The 22724-nt window shown below is 43.7% G+C and overlaps 11 non-coding genes across 11 annotated transcripts; all 11 read right to left on the bottom strand.

Annotated features, from left to right (window-relative positions):
• Positions 1–1791: 1791 nt before the first annotated feature.
• On the bottom strand, positions 1792–1874 carry trnal-uaa (transfer RNA leucine (anticodon UAA)). Its single transcript has one exon. It is a non-coding gene; the product is annotated as a tRNA-Leu (tRNA).
• A 9917-nt stretch (positions 1875–11791) lies between these two features.
• Positions 11792–11872, bottom strand: trnas-aga (transfer RNA serine (anticodon AGA)). Its single transcript has one exon. It is a non-coding gene; the product is annotated as a tRNA-Ser (tRNA).
• A 219-nt stretch (positions 11873–12091) lies between these two features.
• Positions 12092–12163, bottom strand: trnad-guc (transfer RNA aspartic acid (anticodon GUC)). The gene has a single exon. It is a non-coding gene; the product is annotated as a tRNA-Asp (tRNA).
• Positions 12164–14032: 1869 nt separating this feature from the next.
• Positions 14033–14104, bottom strand: trnad-guc (transfer RNA aspartic acid (anticodon GUC)). The gene has a single exon. It is a non-coding gene; the product is annotated as a tRNA-Asp (tRNA).
• Positions 14105–15990: 1886 nt separating this feature from the next.
• Positions 15991–16062, bottom strand: trnad-guc (transfer RNA aspartic acid (anticodon GUC)). Its single transcript has one exon. It is a non-coding gene; the product is annotated as a tRNA-Asp (tRNA).
• A 1583-nt stretch (positions 16063–17645) lies between these two features.
• Positions 17646–17726, bottom strand: trnas-aga (transfer RNA serine (anticodon AGA)). The gene has a single exon. It is a non-coding gene; the product is annotated as a tRNA-Ser (tRNA).
• Positions 17727–17945: 219 nt separating this feature from the next.
• On the bottom strand, positions 17946–18017 carry trnad-guc (transfer RNA aspartic acid (anticodon GUC)). Its single transcript has one exon. It is a non-coding gene; the product is annotated as a tRNA-Asp (tRNA).
• Positions 18018–19601: 1584 nt separating this feature from the next.
• trnas-aga (transfer RNA serine (anticodon AGA)) lies at positions 19602–19682 on the bottom strand. Its single transcript has one exon. It is a non-coding gene; the product is annotated as a tRNA-Ser (tRNA).
• Positions 19683–19901: 219 nt separating this feature from the next.
• Positions 19902–19973, bottom strand: trnad-guc (transfer RNA aspartic acid (anticodon GUC)). Its single transcript has one exon. It is a non-coding gene; the product is annotated as a tRNA-Asp (tRNA).
• Positions 19974–21556: 1583 nt separating this feature from the next.
• trnas-aga (transfer RNA serine (anticodon AGA)) lies at positions 21557–21637 on the bottom strand. Its single transcript has one exon. It is a non-coding gene; the product is annotated as a tRNA-Ser (tRNA).
• Positions 21638–21856: 219 nt separating this feature from the next.
• On the bottom strand, positions 21857–21928 carry trnad-guc (transfer RNA aspartic acid (anticodon GUC)). Its single transcript has one exon. It is a non-coding gene; the product is annotated as a tRNA-Asp (tRNA).
• Between the last annotated feature and the right edge of the window lie 796 nt (positions 21929–22724).

The raw sequence follows: 22724 nt of genomic DNA, 5'->3' as shown, positions 1-22724 counted from the left end.
AGAGACAGACACAGAGACACACACACACATAACCAGAAATATACATGCACCAACGGACACACGCAGATGCCTGAGACATATCGAGGGATGTACAGGCTGAGTCACTACTTTGGGTGATTTTTGCATTTTTCTATCCGTATGTATCGTGAATATTGCAGACTAATGAAAATGTGAAAAAAATATCAGTGTTGAAAGGTGTGGGACGTTATTCCATCTATCTCAGGATCAGTTTTGCCAAAACCTGGTTAAATTGTAAAATGGAATGAAAAATGCTGAGAATCGTAGTCGGCAGGATTCTAACCTACGCGCAGAAAATCCAAAGTGTTTCTAGTCCATCGCTTTAACCACTCGGCCACAATTACTGCGTCTCTGGCATTTTAAATGTTACTCAGAAAAAACTCAGTCGTCCATCTCTGTGCAGCAGACGGCGACAGAATCCTGAAAAATTCTCCGTTTGCTAAAAGTCTGGACGAGGCAATCTCATCTACCTGTATTTTTACTGTTCTATATTGCTCTGGAACTTTTTAATAAAATCTATACCAAGAAACAGAAGTAAAATTCGACATTTTGAAAAAACTGCTGCGCCGTCAGGAAATTGAACGCGGTTCTCCCGCATAACAAGCCGGGATAATCACCACTATACGGACGAGGTTGCCTTAGAGCAGTAATCGAGCTGTCAACAGAAGTCGACAGACACAGTGATCGATAGAGACAAACCGACAAACAGGGATAGACAGCCAGCGAGAGAGAGAGACAACGAGAGACAGAAAGGGTGAGACTGAAAAGTGAGGCAGACTCAGTGAGAATAAGACTCAAACAACTACATATACAGAGATGTGTGTGTGTGATCTATAAAGAGAGAGAGGGAAAGAGTGAGAGAAAGACAGTGATAAAGACAGTGACAAGGACAGAGACAGATAGAGAGAGAGCGACTGATAGAGAGAGAGACAAATATATAAACAGAAAATGATGGAAATACTCAGCAGGTGAGAGGTAGGAACTACCAGCGACAGGCAAAGAGAGACAGATCGGCAGAAACATCGACAGACAGAGATGATGCGAAAGAGTGAGACAGTCTGACAGAGAGACTGAGTGAATCCCATTCGAACAGAACTGGACACCATGAGAAAGACACAGACACATTCAGAACCAGAGACAAACAGGGAAACAGGAAGAGACAGACAGCGAGATAGAGACAAAGAGAGACAGAAAGTTTGAGACTGAAAGGGAGGATCAGACTGAATGAGAAAAAGACTCAAACACATACATACACAGAGAGGTATTTGCGTGCTCCATAAAGAGAGGGGGCAAAATAGTGATGGAATGACAGAGGAAAGGACAGGGACAAAGAGAGAGAAAAAGAGGGAGACAGATAGAGAAAAAGACAGATAGAGAGAGCGACAGAGAGACAAAAACAGAAAATAATGGAAATACTCATCAGGTTAGAGACAGAGACTAACAGAGACAGGCAAGGACATGGACAAACAGAGATAATGGGACAGAGAGAGGCAGTCAGTCAGAGAGTCTGAGCGAATACCATTGCAACAGAACTAGGCACCGTGATAAAGAGACTGATTGAGAGACAGCGACAAACAGAGAAGCAGGGACAGACAGAGAGGGTGAGAGAGAGCCAAAGACTCAAATACATACACAGCTCTTCAAAGAGAGAGAGCGGCAGAGACATTTCATTATCGGCGCAGAGTGACACATAGTTACAGAAAATTGGAGATTTTGCAGATGAAATTTGGGTATCAGAGAAGGGTGGGAAAAGTCTCTGTTTAATTAAGGAATTACCAGGAGTGGGGTTCGAACCCACACGGGTACAAACCCATTAGATCTTAAGTCCAAAGCCTTCACCACTCGGCCATCCTGGTCCTGATCCTGTCAGTGGTTGGACTCTGCCTCTCTGAGAATCTGGGCTTCAGCTCCACCCCCACAGACACACAGACACATCGGATTTCAGGGAGCATTTACGAACATTTTTCTCAATATTGACACGGGCGCAACTCTCCTATTCTTTTTCGAGTGATGCTCTGGCTACTTTCACATCCACCCGAGGGTGCAGATGGAGCTTCAATTTAAAATTTCAGCCCATGGTCAACAGCTTCAACAATGCAAAATTCCCCAAATACTGCATTTGAGTGTCAGCCAAGATGATGGGTTCAAGACTCAGGAGTGGGACTTACACACACAACCTCCTGATTCAGTCGAGAATGGAGCCATTGAACCAAAACCGATACCAAAGTTCACATCCGTATTATTTTCCCCAAGCTTTTTAAAAAGTTCCAGGACGTACCAAATTCATGGTGATGATTTCCACAGACAGTTGCACATACACAGAGACATACATACAGGTAGACATAAACAGACACACACACACATAAAATAACCAAAAATAATCACGCATCAACATAGAAACATAGAAATTAGGTGCAGATATATGCCATTCGGTCCTTAGAGCCTGCACCATCATTCAATAACATCATGGCTGATCATTCAACCTCAGTACCCATTTCCTGCTTGCTCTCCATACCCCTTCATCCCTTTCGCCGTAAGGACAATATCTAACTGCCTTTTGAATATATCTAACGAACTGGCCTCAACGACTTTCTGCAGTCGAAAGTTTCACAGGTTAACCATTCTGTGAGTGAAAACGTTTCTCCTCAGCTCGTTTCTAAATGGTTTACCCCTTACTCAAAGACTGTGATCCTTGGTCCCGAACTCCCCAGCAGCGAGAACATTCTTCCAGCCTCTAAGCTGTCCAATCTCGTCAGAATTTTATATGTTTCTTTGAAATCTCCTCTCATTCATCTAAACTCCAGTGTATACCAGCCCAGTTGATCCAGTCTCTTCTCATATGTCAGTCCTGCCATCCCGGGAATCAAGCTGGTGATCCTTCGCTGTACTCCCTCAATAGCAAGGATGTCCTTCCTCAGTTTCGGAGACCAAAACTGAACACAATATTCCAGGTGTGGCCTCACGGAGGCCCTGTACAACTGCAGTAAGACCTCCCTGCTCCTATACTCAAATCCCCTAGCTATGAAGGGGAACATGCCATTTGCCTTCTTCACCGCCTGCTGCACCTACATACCAACAATCAATGACTGATGTATCATGACACCCAGATCAAGATATACAAAGATTGCCTTAGACAAATAGATGGATAGACAGGCAGGGTCACTGTTGCAACTTTGGCTGTCTTTTGCGTTTTTCAGTCGACGATACTGCCACTGAACCAAAGCTGATACCAAAGTTCACAACCGTATTATTTTCCCCAAGTCTTTTTAAAAAGTTCCAGCACATACCAAATTCATGGTGATGATTTGCACACAGTTGCACATACACAGAGACATATATACAGATAGACAGACTCAGAGACACACACACCCACACACTTAACCAAAAATATACATGCACCAACAGACATGCCTTTGACATATAGAGGGATAGACAGGCTGAATCACTGTCGCTACTTTGGCTGAATATTGCGTTTTTCTATCCGTATGTAACATGAATATTGCAGATGAATAAAAATGAGAAATAGATGTCAGTGTTGAAATGTGTGGGACGTTATTCCGCCTATGTCAGGATCAGTTTTTGCAAAAACCTGGTTAAATTGTAAAATGTAATGAAAAATGCTTTGAATTGCAGTCGGCAGGATTCGAACCTACGCACAGAAAACCCATCGATTTCTAAACCATCGCTTTAACCACTCGGCAACAACTACTGCCTCTCTGGCACTTTAAATTTTACTCAGAAAAAACTCAGTCATCCATCTGTGTGCAGCAGACGGCCACAGAATCCTGCAAAAAGTCTGGAAGAGGCAATCTCCTCTTGCTGTATTTTTATTGTTCGATATTGCTCTGGAACTTTTTAATATGAATGTATACCAAGAAACAGAAGAAAAATTCGACATTTTGAAAAAGCTACTTTGCCATCGGGGAATTGAATCCGGTTCTCCCGCGTAACAGGGGGGCATAATCACCACTCTACGGACGAAGGAACGTGTTGCGTCAGAGCAGTAATCAAGCTGCGAACAGAAGTCGACAGACACATTGATAGACAGACACAAACCGACAAACAGGGATAGACAGACAATGAGAGAGAGACAACGAGAGACAGAAAGGGTGAGACTGAAAAGTCAGTCAGAGACAGTGAGAAAAAAACTCAAACACCTACATATACAGAGAAGTGTAAGTGTGATCTATAAAAAGAGGAGAAGAGTGAGAGAAAGACAGTGATAAAGACAGTGACAAGGGGAGAGACAGATAGAGAGAGCGACAGATAGAGAGAGAGACAAAGATTTCAACAGAAAATGATGGAAATACTCAGCAGGTTAGAGACAGGAACTACCAGCGACAGGCAAAGAGAGACAGACAGGCAGAAACGTAGACAGACAGAGATGATGGGAAAGACTGAGACAGTCAGACAGAGAGATTGTGAGAATCCCATTCGAACAGAACTGGACACTGTGAGCAATAGACAGACACATTGAGAACCAGAGGCAAACAGGGAAACAGGGAGAGACAGACAGTGAGATAGAGACAAAGAGAGACATAAAGTTTGAGTCTGAAAGGGATGATCAGACTGAATGAGAAAAAGACTCAAACACATACATACACAGAGATGTATTTGCGTGCGCCATAAAGAGAGGGAGGCAAATAGCGATGGAATGACAGAGAAAAGGACAGGGACAAAGAGAGAGACAAAGAGGGCGACAGATAGAGAGAAAGACAGATAGAGAGAGAGAGACATAGAGACAAAAACAGCAAATAATGGAAATACTTATCAGGTTAGAGTCAGGGACTAACAGAAACAGGCAAAGACATGGACAGACAGAGATAATGGGAAAGAGGGAGACAGTCAGACAGAGAGTGTCAGAATGAGAGAGACAAAGACTCAAACACACAAACACAGCTCTCGAAAGAGAGAGAGCGGCAGAGACCGAGCGACACAGATACATTTCGCAATTTCATTTCATTATCGGCTCAGAGTGTCATATCATTACAGAAAATTAGAGATTCAGCAGATGAGAATCGGGTATCACTGAGCAGGATGGGAAATATCTACGTTTAATTAAGGAATTACCAGGACTGGGGTTCAAACCCACGCGGGTATAAACCCATTACATTTTAAATCCAACGCCTTTACAACTCGGCCATCCTGGTCCTGATCCTGTCAGAGGTTGGACTCTGCCTGTGAGAATCTAGGCTTCAGCTCCACCCCCACAGCGACACACAGACACACAGGATTGCAGGCAGCATTTACGAACATGTTTCTTAATATTGACACGGGCGCAACTCTCCTATTCTTTTTCGACTAAGGCTCTGGGAACGTTCACAACCACCCGAGGGTGCAGATGGAGCTTCAATTTAAAATTTCAACCGATGGTCAACGGCTTCAACAATGCAACATTCCCCATGTACTGCATTTGAGTGTCAGCCAAGATGATGTGTTCATGTCTCAGGAGTGGGACTTACACACACAACCTCCTGATTCAGTCGAGAATGGAGCCACTGAACCAAAACCGATCTCAAAGATCACAACCGTATTATTTTCCCCAAGTTTTTTTAGAAGTTCCAGGACGTACCAAATTCATGCTGATGATTTCCACAGACAGTTGCACATACACAGATAGACATACACAGACACACGCACACACAATAACCAAAGATATACACGCATCAACATAGAAACATAGAAACATAGAAATTTGATGCAGGAATATGCCATTCGGCCCTTCGAGCCTGCACCACCATTCAATAAGATCATGGCTCATCATTCAACCTCAGTACCCCTTTCCTGCTTTCTCTCCATACCCCTTGATCCCTTTAGCCGTAAGGGCCCTTTTGAATATATCTAACGAACTGGCCTCAACGACATTCTGCAGTGGAAAATTTCACAGGTTAACCACTCTCTGAGTGAAGAAGTTTCTCCTCATCTCGGTCCTAAATGGTTGACACCTTATTCTTAGACTATGATCCTTGGTCTCGAACACCCCATCAACGGGAACATTCTTCCAGCCTCTAAGCTGTCCAATCTCGTCAGAATTTTATATGTTTCTATGAGATCCCCTCTCATTCTTCTAAACTCCAGTGGATACCAGCCCAGTTGATCCAGTCCCTCCACATATGTCAGTCCTGCCATTCCGGGAATCATGCTGGTGAACCTTAGCTGTACTCCCTCAATAGCAAGGACGTCCTTCCTCAGATTTGGAGACCAAAACTGAACACAATATTCCAGGTGTGGCCTCACCAAGGCCCTGTACAACTGCAGTAAGACCTCCCTGCTCCGATACTCAAATCCCCTCACTATGAAGGCGAACATGCCATTTGCCTTCTTTACCGCCTTCTGCACCTGCATACCAACAATCAATGACTGATGTACAATGGCACCCAGATTAAGATATACACAGGTTGCCTTCGACAAATAGATGGATAGACAGGCAGGGTCACTGTCGCTACTTTGTCTTGCTTTTTCGTTTTTCAGTCGAGGATGCTGCCACTGAACCAAAGCCGATACCAAAGTTCACAATCGTATTATTTTCCCCAATACTTTTTTAAAAGTTCCAGGACGTACCAAATTCATGGTGATGATTTCCGCAGACAGTTGCACATACACAGAGACATATATACAGATAGACAGACACAGACACACACACACACACACAAAACCAAAAATATACATGCACCAAGGGACATGCACAGATGCCTTATACATCTAGAGGGATACACAGGCTGAATCACTGTCGCTACTTCGGCTGATTTTTGCGATTTTCTATCCGTATATATCTTGAATATTGCAGATATTGAGATATTGCATAAAAATGAGAAATAGATGTCAGTGTTGAAAGGTGTGCGACGTTCTTCCGCCTATCTCAGGATAATTTTTGCAAAAACCTGGTTAAATTGTAAAATGGAATGAAAAATGCTGAGAATCGTAGCCGGCAGAATTCTTCATTTGCAGGGAAAACCCAAAGGATTGCTGGACCATCGCGTTAACCACTCGGCCACAACTACTGCGTCTCTGGCACTTTAAATGTTACTCAGAAAAAACTCAGTCATCCATCTCTGTGCAGCAGACGGCCACAGAATCCTGAAAAAGTCTCCGATGTTAAAAAATCTGGAAGAGGCAATCTCCTCTTGCTGTATCTTTACTGTTCGAAATTGCTCTGAAACTTTTTAATATGAATCTGTACCAAGAAACAGAAGTAAAATACGACATTTTGAATAAGCTGCTTTCCCGTTGGGGAATTGAACCCGGTTCTCCAATGTAACAGGCGGGGATACTCACCACTATAGGGACGAGGGTACGGGTTGCATCAGAGCAGTTATCGAGCTGTGATCAGAAGTTGACAGACACATTGAGAGACAGAGACAAACAGTAGAGACAGATAGCGAGAGAGAGAGACAACGAGAGACAGAAAGGGTGAGACTCAAAAGTCAGGCAGACTCTGAGAAAAAGACTCAAACACCTCCATATACAGAGATGTGTGTGTGTGATCAATAAAGAGAGAGAGGGAAAGAGTGAAAGAAATACAGTGATAAAGACAGTGAGAAGGAGAGAGACAGATAGAGAGAGAGCGACAGATCGAGAGAGAGGCAAAGATATAAACAGAAAATGATGGAAATACTCAGCAGGTTAGAGACAGGAATTACCAGCGACAGGCAAAGAGAGACAGATAGGCAGAAACATAGACAGACAGAGATGATGGGAAAGAGTGAGACAGTCAGACAGAGAGACTGAGAGAATCCCATTCGAACAGCACTGGACACCGTGAGAAAGTGACAGACACATTGAGAACCAGAGAAAAGGACAGGGACAAAGTGAGAGACAAAGAGGGAGACAGAAAGAGAGAAAGACAGATAGAGAGAGAGACATAGAGACAAAAACAGAAAATAATGGAAATATTTATCAGGTTAGAGACAGCGACGAACAGAGACAGGCAAAGACATGGACAGACAGAGATAATGGGACAGAGAGAGACAGTCAGAAAGAGAGTCTGAGAGAATCTCATTGCAACAGGACTGGACACCGTGAGAAAGAGACAGATTGAGAGACAGAGACAAATAGTGAAACAGGGACAGACAGAGTGGGTCAGACTGAGAGAGACAAAGAATCAAACATACAAACACATACACAGCTCTCTAAAGAGAAAGAGCGACACAGATACATTTCACAATTTCATTTCATTATCGGCACAGAATGTCACATAGTTACAGAAAATTGGAGATTCAGCAGATGAAAATCAGGCATCACTGAGCAGGATGGGAAAAATCTCTGTTTAATTAAGGAATTACCAGGAGTGGGGTTTGCAGCCCCGCGGGTATACATCCATTACATTTTACGTCCAACGCCTGTACCACTCGGCCATCCTGATCCTGATTCTGTCAGTGGTTGGACTCTGCCTCTGTGAGAATCTGGGCTTCAGCTCCACCCCCACAGCGACACACGGAGACATTGGATTTCAGTGAGCATTCACGAACATTTTTCGTAATATTGACACGGGCGCAGCTCTCCTATTATTTTTCGACTAAGGCTCTGGGAACTTTCACATCCACACGAGGGGGCAGATGGAGCTTCAATTTAAAATTTCAGCCGATGGTCAACAGCTTCAACAATGCAACATTCACCAAATAGTGCATTTGATTGTCGTCCAAGATGATGTGTTCAAGTCTCAGGAGTGGGACTTACACACACAACCTCCTGATTCAGTCGAGAATGGAGCCACTGTACCAAAACCGATACCAAAGTTCACAACCGTATTATTTTCCCCAAGTTTTTTTTAAAGTTCCAGGACGTACCAAATTCATGGTGATGATTTCCACAGACAGTTGCACATGCACAGAGACATACATACAGATAGACATACACAGACACACACAATAACCAAAACTTTGCACGCATCAACATAGAAAGATAGAGACATAGAAATTAGTTGCAGGAATATGCCATTCGGCCCTTCGATCATGGATCATCATTCAACCTCAGTACCCCTTTCCTGCTTTCTCTCCATACCCCTTGATCCCTTTAGCCGTAAGGGCCATATCTAACTCCCTTTTGAATATATCTAACGAACTGGCCTCAACGACTTTCTGCGGTAGAAAATGTCACAGGTTAACCACTCTCTGAGGGAAGAAGTTTCTCCTCATCTCGGTCCTAGATGGCTTACTCCTTACTCTTAGACTGTAATCCTTCGTCTCATACTCCCTAGCAACGAGAACATTCTTTCAGCGTCTAAGCTGTCCAATCTCGTCAGAATGTTATATGTTTCTGTCTGATCCCCTCTCATTCTTCTAAACTCCAGTGGATACCAGCCCAGTTGATCCAGTCTCTCCTCATATGTAAATCCTGCCATCCCGGGAATCATGCTGGTGAACCTCCGCTGTGCTCCCTCAATAGCAAGGACTTCCTTGCTTAGATTCGGGGACCAAAACTGAACACAATATTCCAGGTGTGGCCTCACCAAGGCCCTGTACAACTGCAGTAAGACCTCCCTGCTCCTATACTCAAATCTCCTAGCTATGAAGCCGAACATGCCATTTGCCTTCTTCACCACCTGCTGCACCTGCATGCAACTTTCAATGACTGATGTACCATGACACCCAGATCAAGATATATACAGGTTGCCTTCGAAAAATAGATGGATGGACAGGCAGTGTCACTGTCGCTACTGTGGCTGCCTTTTGCGTTTTTCTATCCGTATGTATCGTGAATACTGCAAATTAATGAAAGAAAGAAAAAAGCGGCTGCGTCGAAAGATGTGGGACGTTGCTCCATCTATCTCAGAATCAATTTTGCAGTGAAGTGGTTAAATTGTGAAACAGAATGAAATATGCTGTGAAACATAGTCGGCAGGATTCAAACCTGCTCAGAGAAACCCCGATAGATTTTTTGTCCGTTGTCCAACCCACTCGGCCACGACTACTGGCTCGCTGCATCATTAAATGTTACTCAGAAAACTCAGTCATCCATCTCTGTGCAGCAGTCGGCCACAGAATCCGGAAAAAGTCTCCGTTTGCTAAAAATCTGGAAGAGGCAATCTCCTCTACCTGTATTTGTACTGTTCTATATTGCTCTGGAACTCTTTAATATGAATCAACACCAAGAAACAGAAGTAAAATTCATCATTTTGTAAATGCTGCCACCGCGTCGGGAAGCAGAACCACGGTCTCCGGCGGAACAGGCGGGGATACTCACCACTATACTAACGAGCATGAGTTCTATCAGAGGAGGAATCGAGCTGTGAACAGAACTGGACACCATGTGAAGTCGACAGACACATTGAGAGACAGAGACAAACCGACAAACAGGGAGAGACAGACAGCGAGATAGAAACAACGAGAGACAGAAAGTGTAAGACTGAGAAGGAGAGGCAGACTGAGTGACAAAAAAGACACAAACACACACATATACAGAGATGTGTGTATGTGTGATCTATTAAGAGAGAGAGGTAAGAGTGAGAGAAAAACAATGATACAGTCAGTGACAAGGAGAAAAACAAGCAGAGAAAGAGAACGATAGAGACTAAAACAGAAAATGATGGAAATACTTCTCAGCTTACAGGCAGGGACTAACAGAGACAGGCAAAGATATGGACAGACCGAAATGATGGGAAAGAGAGAGCCAGTCAGACAAAGAGTCTGAGAGAATCCCATTGGAACAGACGTGGCACCGTGAGAAAGAGACAGATTGAGAGACAGAGACAAACAGAGAAACAGGGACAGACAGAGTGAGTCAGACTGAGAGAGACAAAGACTCAAACATACAAAACTCTCTGAAGAGAGAGAGAGAGAGGCAGAAACCGAGCGACACAGATACATTTCACAATTTCATTTCATTATCGGTTCAGAGTGTCACATTGTTACAGAAAATTGCTGATTCAACCGATGAAAATCCGGTCTCACTGATCAGAATAGGAGGAAATCCGTGTTAAATTAAAGAGATACCAGGAGTGGGGGACAAACCCACGCGGGACAAACCCATTGAGTTTTAAGGCCAACGCCTCAACCACTCGGCTGTTCTGGTCCTGTGAGAACCTGGATTCTGTCTCTGTGAGAATCTGGGCTTCTACCCCAACCCCACATACAAACACAGACACATCGGCTTTCAGTGAGCATTTACGAACATTTTTAGTAATATTGACACGGGGGCAACTCTCATATTCTTTTTCGAATAATGCACTGGGAACTTTCATATCCACCCGAGGGTGCAGACGGAGCTTCAATTTAACATTTCATCCGAAAGTCAACAGCTTCAACATTGCAAAATTCCCCAAGTGCTGCACTTGAGTGTTAGCCAAGATGATCTGCTCAAGTCTCAGAAGTGCGACTTGAACAGACAAACTCCCGATTCAGTCGAGAATGCTGCCACTGAACCAAAGCCGATACAAAAGTTCGCAACCGTATTATTTTCCCCAAGTCGTTTTTATACGTTCCAGGACATATCAAATTCATGGTGATGATTTCCAGTGACAGTTGCACATACACAGAGACATATAAATAGATAGACAGACACAGAGACCCACACACACATATCCAAAAATTTTCACGCACCAACGACAATGCACAGATGCCTCAGACATCTCGAGGAATAGACAGGCTGAATCACTGTCGCAACTTTGACTGATGTTTGCGATTTTTGAAACGGATGTATCGTGAATATTGCAGATTAATAAAAATGAGAAAAAAATGTCAAAGTTGAAAGGTGTGGGACGTTATTCCATCTATCTCAGCGTCAGTTTGGCAGAGAACTGGTTAAATTGTGAAATGGAATGAAAAATGCTGAGAATCGTAGTCGTCAGGATTCGAACCTGTGCGGGATAACCCAATGGATTTCTAGTCCATCGCCTTAACCACTCGGCCACGACTACTGCGTCGCTGTCTTTTTAAACTTTACTCAGAAAAAACTCAGTCATCCATCTCTGTGTTGCAGACGGCCAAAGACTCCTGAAAAATTCTCCGTTTGCTAAAAATCTGGACGAGGCAATCTCATCCACCTGTATTTTTACAGTTCCATATTACTCTGGTTCTTTTTAATATGCATCTCTTCCAAGAAACAGAAGTAAAATTCGACATTTTGAAACAACTGCCTCCCCGTCGGGGAATTGAACCCCGGTCTCCCGCGTGACAGGCGGGGATACTCACCACTATACTAACGAGGAACTGACGGGTACCATTTCTGTCAGAGCAGGAATCGAGTCACTGTGAACAGAACTGGACACCAGGAGAAGTCGACAGACACATTGAGAGACAGAGACAAACCGACAAACAGGGAGAGACAGACAGCGAGATAGAGAGAATGAGAGACAGAAAGTGTGAGACTGAGAAGGAGAGGCAGACTGAGTGAGAAAAAGACTCAAATATATACATATACAGAGATGTGGGTGTGTGATCTATTAAGAGAGAGAGGGAAAGAGTGAGAGAAAGACATTGATAAAGACAGTGACAAGGAGAGAGACAGATAGAGAGAGAGCGATCGAGACTAAAACAGAAAATGATGGAAATACTTCTCAGCTTACAGGCAGGGACTAACAGAGACAGGCAAAGACATGGACAGACCGAAATGATGGGAAAGAGAGAACCAGTCAGAAAAAGAGTCTGAGAGAATCCCATTGGAACATACGTGGCACCGTGAGAAAGAGACAGATTGAGAGACAGAGACAAACAGAGAAACAGGGACAGACAGAGTGAGTCAGACTGAGAGAGACAAAGACTCAAACATAGAAAACTCTCTGAGGCAGAAACCGAGCGACACAGATACATTTCACAATTTCATTTCATTATCGGTTCAGAGTGTCACATTGTTGCAGAAAATTGCTGATTCAACCGATGAAAATCCGGTCTCACTGATCAGAATGGGAGGATATCCGTGTTAAATTAAAGAGATACCAGGAGTGGGGGACAAACCCACGCGGGACAAACCCATTGAGTTTTAAGGCCAACGCCTCAACCACTCGGCTGTTCTGGTCCTGTGAGAACCTGGATTCTGTCTCTGTTAGAATCTGGGCTTCTACCCCAACCCCACATACAAACACAGACACATCGGCTTTCAGTGAGCATTTACGAACATTTTTAGTAATATTGACACGGGGGCAACTCTCCTATTCTTTTTCGAACAATGCACTGGGAACTTTCATATCCACCCGAGGGTGCAGACGGAGCTTCAATTTAACATTTCATCCGAAAGTCAACAGCTTCAACATTGCAAAATTCCCCAAGTGCTGCACTTGAGTGTTAGCCAAGATGATCTGCTCAAGTCTCAGAAGTGCGACTTGAACAGACAAACTCCCGATTCAGTCGAGAATGCTGCCACTGAACCAAAGCCAATACAAAAGTTCGCAACCGTATTATTTTCCCCAAGTCGTTTTTATACGTTCCAGGACATATCAAATTCATGGTGATGATTTCCAGTGACAGTTGCACATACACAGAGACATATAAATAGATAGACATACACAGAGACCCACACACACATATCCAAAAATTTGCACGCACCAACGACAATGCACAGATGCCTCAGACATCTCGAGGAATAGACAGGCTGAATCACTGTCGCAACTTTGACTGATGTTTGCGATTTTTGAAACGGATGTATCGTGAATATTGCAGATTAATAAAAATGAGAAAAAAATGTCAAAGTTGAAAGGTGTGGGACGTTATTCCATCTATCTCAGGATCAGTTTGGCAGAGAACCGGTTAAATTGTGAAATGGAATGAAAAATGCTGAGAATCGTAGTCGGCAGGATTCGAACCTGCGTGGGATAACCCTACGGATATCTAGTCCATCGCCTTAACCAATCGGCCACGACTACTGTGTCGCTGCCTTTTTAAACTTTACTCAGAAAAAACTCAGTCATCCATCTCTGTGTAGCAGACGGCCAAAGACACCTGAAAAATTCTCCGTTTGCTAAAAATCTGGACGAGGCAATCTCATCCACCTGTATTTTTACAGTTCCATATTACTCTGGTTCTTTTTAACATGCATCTCTTCCAAGAAACAGAAGTAAAATTCGACATTTTGAAACAACTGCCTCCCCGTCGGGGAATTGAACCCCGGTCTCCCGCGTGACCAGCGGGGATACTCACCACTATACTAACGAGGAACTGACGTGTACCAATTCTGTCAGAGCAGTAATCGAGTCACTGTGAACAGAACTGGACACCAGGAGAAGTCGACAGACACATTGAGAGACAGAGACAAACCGACAAACAGGGAGAGACAGACAGCGAGATAGAGAGAACGAGAGACAGAAAGTGTGAGACTGAGAAGGAGAGGAAGACTGAGTGAGAAAAAGACTCAAATATATACATATACAGAGATGTGTGTGAGTGATCTATTCAGAGAGAGAGGGAAAGAGTGAGAGAAAGACAACGATAAAGACTGTGACAAGGAGAGAGACAGATAGAGAGAGAGCGACAGAGACTAAAACAGAAAATGATGGAAATACTTCTCAGCTTACAGGCAGGGACTAACAGAGACAGGCAAAGACATGGACAAACCGAAATGATGGGAAAGAGAGAGCCAGTCAGACAAAGAGTCTGAGAGAATCCCATTGGAACATACGTGGCACCGTGAGAAAGAGACAGATTGAGAGACAGAGACAAACAGAGAAACAGGGACAGACAGAGTGAGTCAGACTGAGAGAGACAAAGACTCAAACATACAAAACTCTCTGAAGAGAGAGAGAGAGAGAGGCAGAAACCGAGCGACACAGATACATTTCACAATTTCATTTCATTATCGGTTCAGAGTGTCACATTGTTACAGAAAATTGCTGATTCAACCGATGAAAATCCGGTCTCACTGATCAGAATGGGAGGATATCCGTGTTAAATTAAAGAGATACCAGGAGTGGGGGACAAACCCACGCGGGACAAACCCATTGAGTTTTAAGGCCAACGCCTCAACCACTCGGCTGTTCTGGTCCTGTGAGAACCTGGATTCTGTCTCTGTGAGAATCTGGGCTTCTACCCCAACCCCACATACAAACACAGACACATCGGCTTTCAGTGAGCATTTACGAACATTTTTAGTAATATTGACACGGGGGCAACTCTCCTATTCTTTTTCGAACAATGCACTGGGAACTTTCATATCCACCCGAGGGTGCAGACGGAGCTTCAATTTAACATTTCATCCGAAAGTCAACAGCTTCAACATTGCAAAATTCCCCAAGTGCTGCACTTGAGTGTTAGCCAAGATGATCTGCTCAAGTCTCAGAAGTGCGACTTGAACAGACAAACTCCCGATTCAGTCGAGAATGCTGCCACTGAACCAAAGCCGATACAAAAGTTCGCAACCGTATTATTTTCCCCAAGTCGTTTTTATACGTTCCAGGACATATCAAATTCATGGTGATGATTTCCAGTGACAGTTGCACATACACAGAGACATATAAATAGATAGACAGACACAGAGACCCACACACACATATCCAAAAATTTGCACGCACCAACGACAATGCACAGATGCCTCAGACATCTCGAGGAATAGACAGGCTGAATCACTGTCGCAACTTTGACTGATGTTTGCGATTTTTGAAACGGATGTATCGTGAATATTGCAGATTAATAAAAATGAGAAGAAAATGTCAAAGTTGAAAGGTGTGGGACGTTATTCCATCTATCTCAGCGTCAGTTTGGCAGAGAACTGGTTAAATTGTGAAATGGAATGAAAAATGCTGAGAATCGTAGTCGTCAGGATTCGAACCTGTGCGGGATAACCCAATGGATTTCTAGTCTATCGCCTAAACCACTCGGCCACGACTACTGCGTCGCTGTCTTTTTAAACTTTACTCAGAAAAAACTCAGTCATCCATCTCTGTGTTGCAGACGGCCAAAGACTCCTGAAAAATTCTCCTTTTGCTAAAAATCTGGACGAGGCAATATCATCCACCTGTATTTTTACAGTTCCATATTACTCTGGTTCTTTTTAATATGCATCTCTTCCAAGAAACAGAAGTAAAATTCGACATTTTGAAACAACTGCCTCCCCGTCGGGGAATTGAACCCCAGTCTCCCGCGTGACAGGCGGGGATATTCACCACTATACTAACGAGGAACTGACGGGTACCAGTTCTGTCAGAGCAGGAATCGAGTCACTGTGAACAGAACTGGACACCAGGAGAAGTCGACAGACACATTGAGAGACAGAGACAAATCGACAAACAGGGAGAGACAGACAGCGAGATAGAGAGAATGAGAGACAGAAAGTGTGAGACTGAGAAGGAGAGGCAGACTGAGTGAGAAAAAGACTCAAATATATACATATACAGAGATGTGGGTGTGTGATCTATTAAGAGAGAGAGGGAAAGAGTGAGAGAAAGACATTGATAAAGACAGTGACAAGGAGAGAGACAGATAGAGAGAGAGCGATCGAGACTAAAACAGAAAATGATGGAAATACTTCTCAGCTTACAGGCAGGGACTAACAGAGACAGGCAAAGACATGGACAGACCGAAATGATGGGAAAGAGAGAACCAGTCAGAAAAAGAGTCTGAGAGAATCCCATTGGAACATACGTGGCACCGTGAGAAAGAGACAGATTGAGAGACAGAGACAAACAGAGAAACAGGGACAGACAGAGTGAGTCAGACTGAGAGAGACAAAGACTCAAACATAGAAAACTCTCTGAAGAGAGAGAGAGAGGCAGAAACCGAGCGACACAGATACATTTCACAATTTCATTTCATTATCGGTTCAGAGTGTCACATTGTTGCAGAAAATTGCTGATTCAACCGATGAAAATCCGGTCTCACTGATCAGAATGGGAGGATATCCGTGTTAAATTAAAGAGATACCAGGAGTGGGGGACAAACCCACGCGGGACAAACCCATTGAGTTTTAAGGCCAACGCCTCAACCACTCGGCTGTTCTGGTCCTGTGAGAACCTGGATTCTGTCTCTGTGAGAATCTGGGCTTCAACCCCAACCCCACATACAAACACATGCACATCGGCTTTCAGTGAGCATTTACGAACATTTTTAGTAATATTGACACGGGGGCAAATCTCCTATTCTTTTTCGAATAATGCACTGGGAACTTTCATATTCACCCGAGGGTGCAGACGGAGCTTCAATTTAACATTTCATCCGAAAGTCAACAGCTTCAACATTGCAAAATTCCCCAAGTGCTGCACTTTGAGTGTTAACCAAGATGATATGCTCAAGTCTCAGAAGTGCGACTTGAACAGACAAACTCCCGATTCAGTCGAGAATGCGGCCACTGAACCAAAGCCGATACAAAAGTTCGCAACCGTATTATTTTCCCCAAGTCGTTTTTATACGTTCCAGGACATATCAAATTCATGGTGATGATTTCCAGTGACAGTTGCACATACACAGAGACATATAAATAGATAGACAGACACAGAGACCCACACACACATATCCAAAAATTTGCACGCACCAACGACAATGCACAGATGCCTCAGACATCTCGAGGAATAGACAGGCTGAATCACTGTCGCAACTTTGACTGATGTTTGCGATTTTTGAAACGGATGTATCGTGAATATTGCAGATTAATAAAAATGAGAAAAAAATGTCAAAGTTGAAAGGTGTGGGACGTTATTCCATCTATCTCAGGATCAGTTTGGCAGAGAACCGGTTAAATTGTGAAATGGAATGAAAAATGCTGAGAATCGTAGTCGGCAGGATTCGAACCTGCGCGGGATAACCCAACGGATATCTAGTCCATCGCCTTAACCACTCGGCCACGACTACTGTGTCGCTGCCTTTTTAAACTTTACTCAGAAAAAACTCAGTCATCCATCTCTGTGTAGCAGACGGCCAAAGACACCTGAAAAATTCTCCGTTTGCTAAAAATCTAGACGAGGCAATCTCATCCACCTGTATTTTTACAGTTCCATATTACTCTGGTTCTTTTTAACATGCATCTCTTCCAAGAAACAGAAGTAAAATTCGACATTTTGAAACAACTGCCTCCCCGTCGGGGAATTGAACCCCAGTCTCCCGCGTGACAGGCGGGGATACTCACCACTATACTAACGAGGAACTGACGTGTACCAATTCTGTCAGAGCAGTAATCGAGTCACTGTGAACAGAACTGGACACCAGGAGAAGTCGACAGACACATTGAGAGACAGAGACAAACCGACAAACAGGGAGAGACAGACAGCGAGATAGAGAGAACGAGAGACAGAAAGTGTGAGACTGAGAAGGAGAGGCAGACTGAGTGAGAAAAAGACTCAAATATATACATATACAGAGATGTGTGTGAGTGATCTATTCAGAGAGAGAGGGAAAGAGTGAGAGAAAGACAACGATAAAGACTGTGACAAGGAGAGAGACAGATAGAGAGAGAGCGACAGAGACTAAAACAGAAAATGATGGAAATACTTCTCAGCTTACAGGCAGGGACTAACAGAGACAGGCAAAGACATGGACAGACCGAAATGATGGGAAAGAGAGAGCCAGTCAGACAAAGAGTCTGAGAGAATCGCATTGGAACATACGTGGCACCGTGAGAAAGAGACAGATTGAGAGACAGAGACAAACAGAGAAACAGGGACAGACAGAGTGAGTCAGACTGAGAGAGACAAAGACTCAAACATACAAAACTCTCTGAAGAGAGAGAGAGAGAGGCAGAAACCGAGCGACACAGATACATTTCACAATTTCATTTCATTATCGGTTCAGAGTGTCACATTGTTACAGAAAATTGCTGATTCAACCGATGAAAATCCGGTCTCACTGATCAGAATGGGAGGATATCCGTGTTAAATTAAAGAGATACCAGGAGTGGGGGACAAACCCACGCGGGACAAACCCATTGAGTTTTAAGGCCAACGCCTCAACCACTCGGCTGTTCTGGTCCTGTGAGAACCTGGATTCTGTCTCTGTGAGAATCTGGGCTTCTACCCCAACCCCACATACAAACACAGACACATCGGCTTTCAGTGAGCATTTACGAACATTTTTAGTAATATTGACACGGGGGCAACTCTCATATTCTTTTTCGAACAATGCACTGGGAACTTTCATATCCACCCGAGGGTGCAGACGGAGCTTCAATTTAACATTTCATCCGAAAGTCAACAGCTTCAACATTGCAAAATTCCCCAAGTGCTGCACTTGAGTGTTAGCCAAGATGATCTGCTCAAGTCTCAGAAGTGCGACTTGAACAGACAAACTCCCGATTCAGTCGAGAATGCTGCCACTGAACCAATGCCGATACAAAAGTTCGCAACCGTATTATTTTCCCCAAGTCGTTTTTATACGTTCCAGGACATATCAAATTCATGGTGATGATTTCCAGTGACAGTTGCACATACACAGAGACATATAAATAGATAGACAGACACAGAGACCCACACACACATATCCAAAAATTTTCACGCACCAACGACAATGCACAGATGCCTCAGACATCTCGAGGAATAGACAGGCTGAATCACTGTCGCAACTTTGACTGATGTTTGCGATTTTTGAAACGGATGTATCGTGAATATTGCAGATTAATAAAAATGAGAAAAAAATGTCAAAGTTGAAAGGTGTGGGACGTTATTCCATCTATCTCAGCGTCAGTTTGGCAGAGAACTGGTTAAATTGTGAAATGGAATGAAAAATGCTGAGAATCGTAGTCGTCAGGATTCGAACCTGTGCGGGATAACCCAATGGATTTCTAGTCCATCGCCTTAACCACTCGGCCACGACTACTGCGTCGCTGTCTTTTTAAACTTTACTCAGAAAAAACTCAGTCATCCATCTCTGTGTTGCAGACGGCCAAAGACTCCTGAAAAATTCTCCGTTTGCTAAAAATCTGGACGAGGCAATCTCATCCACCTGTATTTTTACAGTTCCATATTACTCTGGTTCTTTTTAATATGCATCTCTTCCAAGAAACAGAAGTAAAATTCGACATTTTGAAACAACTGCCTCCCCGTCGGGGAATTGAACCCCGGTCTCCCGCGTGACAGGCGGGGATACTCACCACTATACTAACGAGGAACTGACGGGTACCAGTTCTGTCAGAGCAGGAATCGAGTCACTGTGAACAGAACTGGACACCAGGAGAAGTCGACAGACACATTGAGAGACAGAGACAAATCGACAAACAGGGAGAGACAGACAGCGAGATAGAGAGAATGAGAGACAGAAAGTGTGAGACTGAGAAGGAGAGGCAGACTGAGTGAGAAAAAGACTCAAATATATACATATACAGAGATGTGGGTGTGTGATCTATTAAGAGAGAGAGGGAAAGAGTGAGAGAAAGACATTGATAAAGACAGTGACAAGGAGAGAGACAGATAGAGAGAGAGCGATCGAGACTAAAACAGAAAATGATGGAAATACTTCTCAGCTTACAGGCAGGGACTAACAGAGACAGGCAAAGACATGGACAGACCGAAATGATGGGAAAGAGAGAACCAGTCAGAAAAAGAGTCTGAGAGAATCCCATTGGAACATACGTGGCACCGTGAGAAAGAGACAGATTGAGAGACAGAGACAAACAGAGAAACAGGGACAGACAGAGTGAGTCAGACTGAGAGAGACAAAGACTCAAACATAGAAAACTCTCTGAAGAGAGAGAGAGAGGCAGAAACCGAGCGACACAGATACATTTCACAATTTCATTTCATTATCGGTTCAGAGTGTCACATTGTTGCAGAAAATTGCTGATTCAACCGATGAAAATCCGGTCTCACTGATCAGAATGGGAGGATATCCGTGTTAAATTAAAGAGATACCAGGAGTGGGGGACAAACCCACGCGGGACAAACCCATTGAGTTTTAAGGCCAACGCCTCAACCACTCGGCTGTTCTGGTCCTGTGAGAACCTGGATTCTGTCTCTGTGAGAATCTGGGCTTCAACCCCAACCCCACATACAAACACATGCACATCGGCTTTCAGTGAGCATTTACGAACATTTTTAGTAATATTGACACGGGGGCAAATCTCCTAATCTTTTTCGAATAATGCACTGGGAACTTTCATATTCATCCGAGGGTGCAGACGGAGCTTCAATTTAACATTTCATCCGAAAGTCAACAGCTTCAACATTGCAAAATTCCCCAAGTGCTGCACTTTGAGTGTTAACCAAGATGATATGCTCAGGTCTCAGAAGTGCGACTTGAACAGACAAACTCCCGATTCAGTCGAGAATGCGGCCACTGAACCAAAGCCGATACAAAAGTTCGCAACCGTATTATTTTCCCCAAGTCGTTTTTATACGTTCCAGGACATATCAAATTCATGGTGATGATTTCCAGTGACAGTTGCACATACACAGAGACATATAAATAGATAGACAGACACAGAGACCCACACACACATATCCAAAAATTTGCACGCACCAACGACAATGCACAGATGCCTCAGACATCTCGAGGAATAGACAGGCTGAATCACTGTCGCAACTTTGACTGATGTTTGCGATTTTTGAAACGGATGTATCGTGAATATTGCAGATTAATAAAAATGAGAAAAAAATGTCAAAGTTGAAAGGTGTGGGACGTTATTCCATCTATCTCAGGATCAGTTTGGCAGAGAACCGGTTAAATTGTGAAATGGAATGAAAAATGCTGAGAATCGTAGTCGGCAGGATTCGAACCTGCGCGGGATAACCCAACGGATATCTAGTCCATCGCCTTAACCACTCGGCCACGACTACTGTGTCGCTGCCTTTTTAAACTTTACTCAGAAAAAACTCAGTCATCCATCTCTGTGTAGCAGACGGCCAAAGACACCTGAAAAATTCTCCGTTTGCTAAAAATCTGGACGAGGCAATCTCATCCACCTGTATTTTTACAGTTCCATATTACTCTGGTTCTTTTTAACATGCATCTCTTCCAAGAAACAGAAGTAAAATTCGACATTTTGAAACAACTGCCTCCCCGTCGGGGAATTGAACCCCGGTCTCCCGCGTGACCAGCGGGGATACTCACCACTATACTAACGAGGAACTGACGTGTAAAAATTCTGTCAGAGCAGTAATCGAGTCACTGTGAACAGAACTGGACACCAGGAGAAGTCGACAGACACATTGAGAGACAGAGACAAACCGACAAACAGGGAGAGACAGACAGCGAGATAGAGAGAACGAGAGACAGAAAGTGTGAGACTGAGAAGGAGAGGAAGACTGAGTGAGAAAAAGACTCAAATATATACATATACAGAGATGTGTGTGACTGATCTATTAAGAGAGAGAGGGAAAGAGTGAGAGAAAGACATTGATAAAGACAGTGACAAGGAGAGAGACAGATAGAGAGAGAGCGATCGAGACTAAAACAGAAAATGATGGAAATACTTCTCAGCTTACAGGCAGGGACTAACAGAGACAGGCAAAGACATGGACAGACCGAAATGATGGGAAAGAGAGAACCAGTCAGAAAAAGAGTCTGAGAGAATCCCATTGGAACATACGTGGCACCGTGAGAAAGAGACAGATTGAGAGACAGAGACAAACAGAGAAACAGGGACAGACAGAGTGAGTCAGACTGAGAGAGACAAAGACTCAAACATAGAAAACTCTCTGAAGAGAGAGAGAGAGGCAGAAACCGAGCGACACAGATACATTTCACAATTTCATTTCATTATCGGTTCAGAGTGTCACATTGTTGCAGAAAATTGCTGATTCAACCGATGAAAATCCGGTCTCACTGATCAGAATGGGAGGATATCCGTGTTAAATTAAAGAGATACCAGGAGTGGGGGACAAACCCACGCGGGACAAACCCATTGAGTTTTAAGGCCAACGC

Source organism: Pristiophorus japonicus, chromosome 23, assembly GCF_044704955.1.
Source record: "Pristiophorus japonicus isolate sPriJap1 chromosome 23, sPriJap1.hap1, whole genome shotgun sequence".
NCBI lineage: Eukaryota > Metazoa > Chordata > Chondrichthyes > Pristiophoridae > Pristiophorus > Pristiophorus japonicus.
Note: the sequence above shows the minus strand (reverse complement) of the source record. Positions and strands in the feature narration are given on the sequence as shown.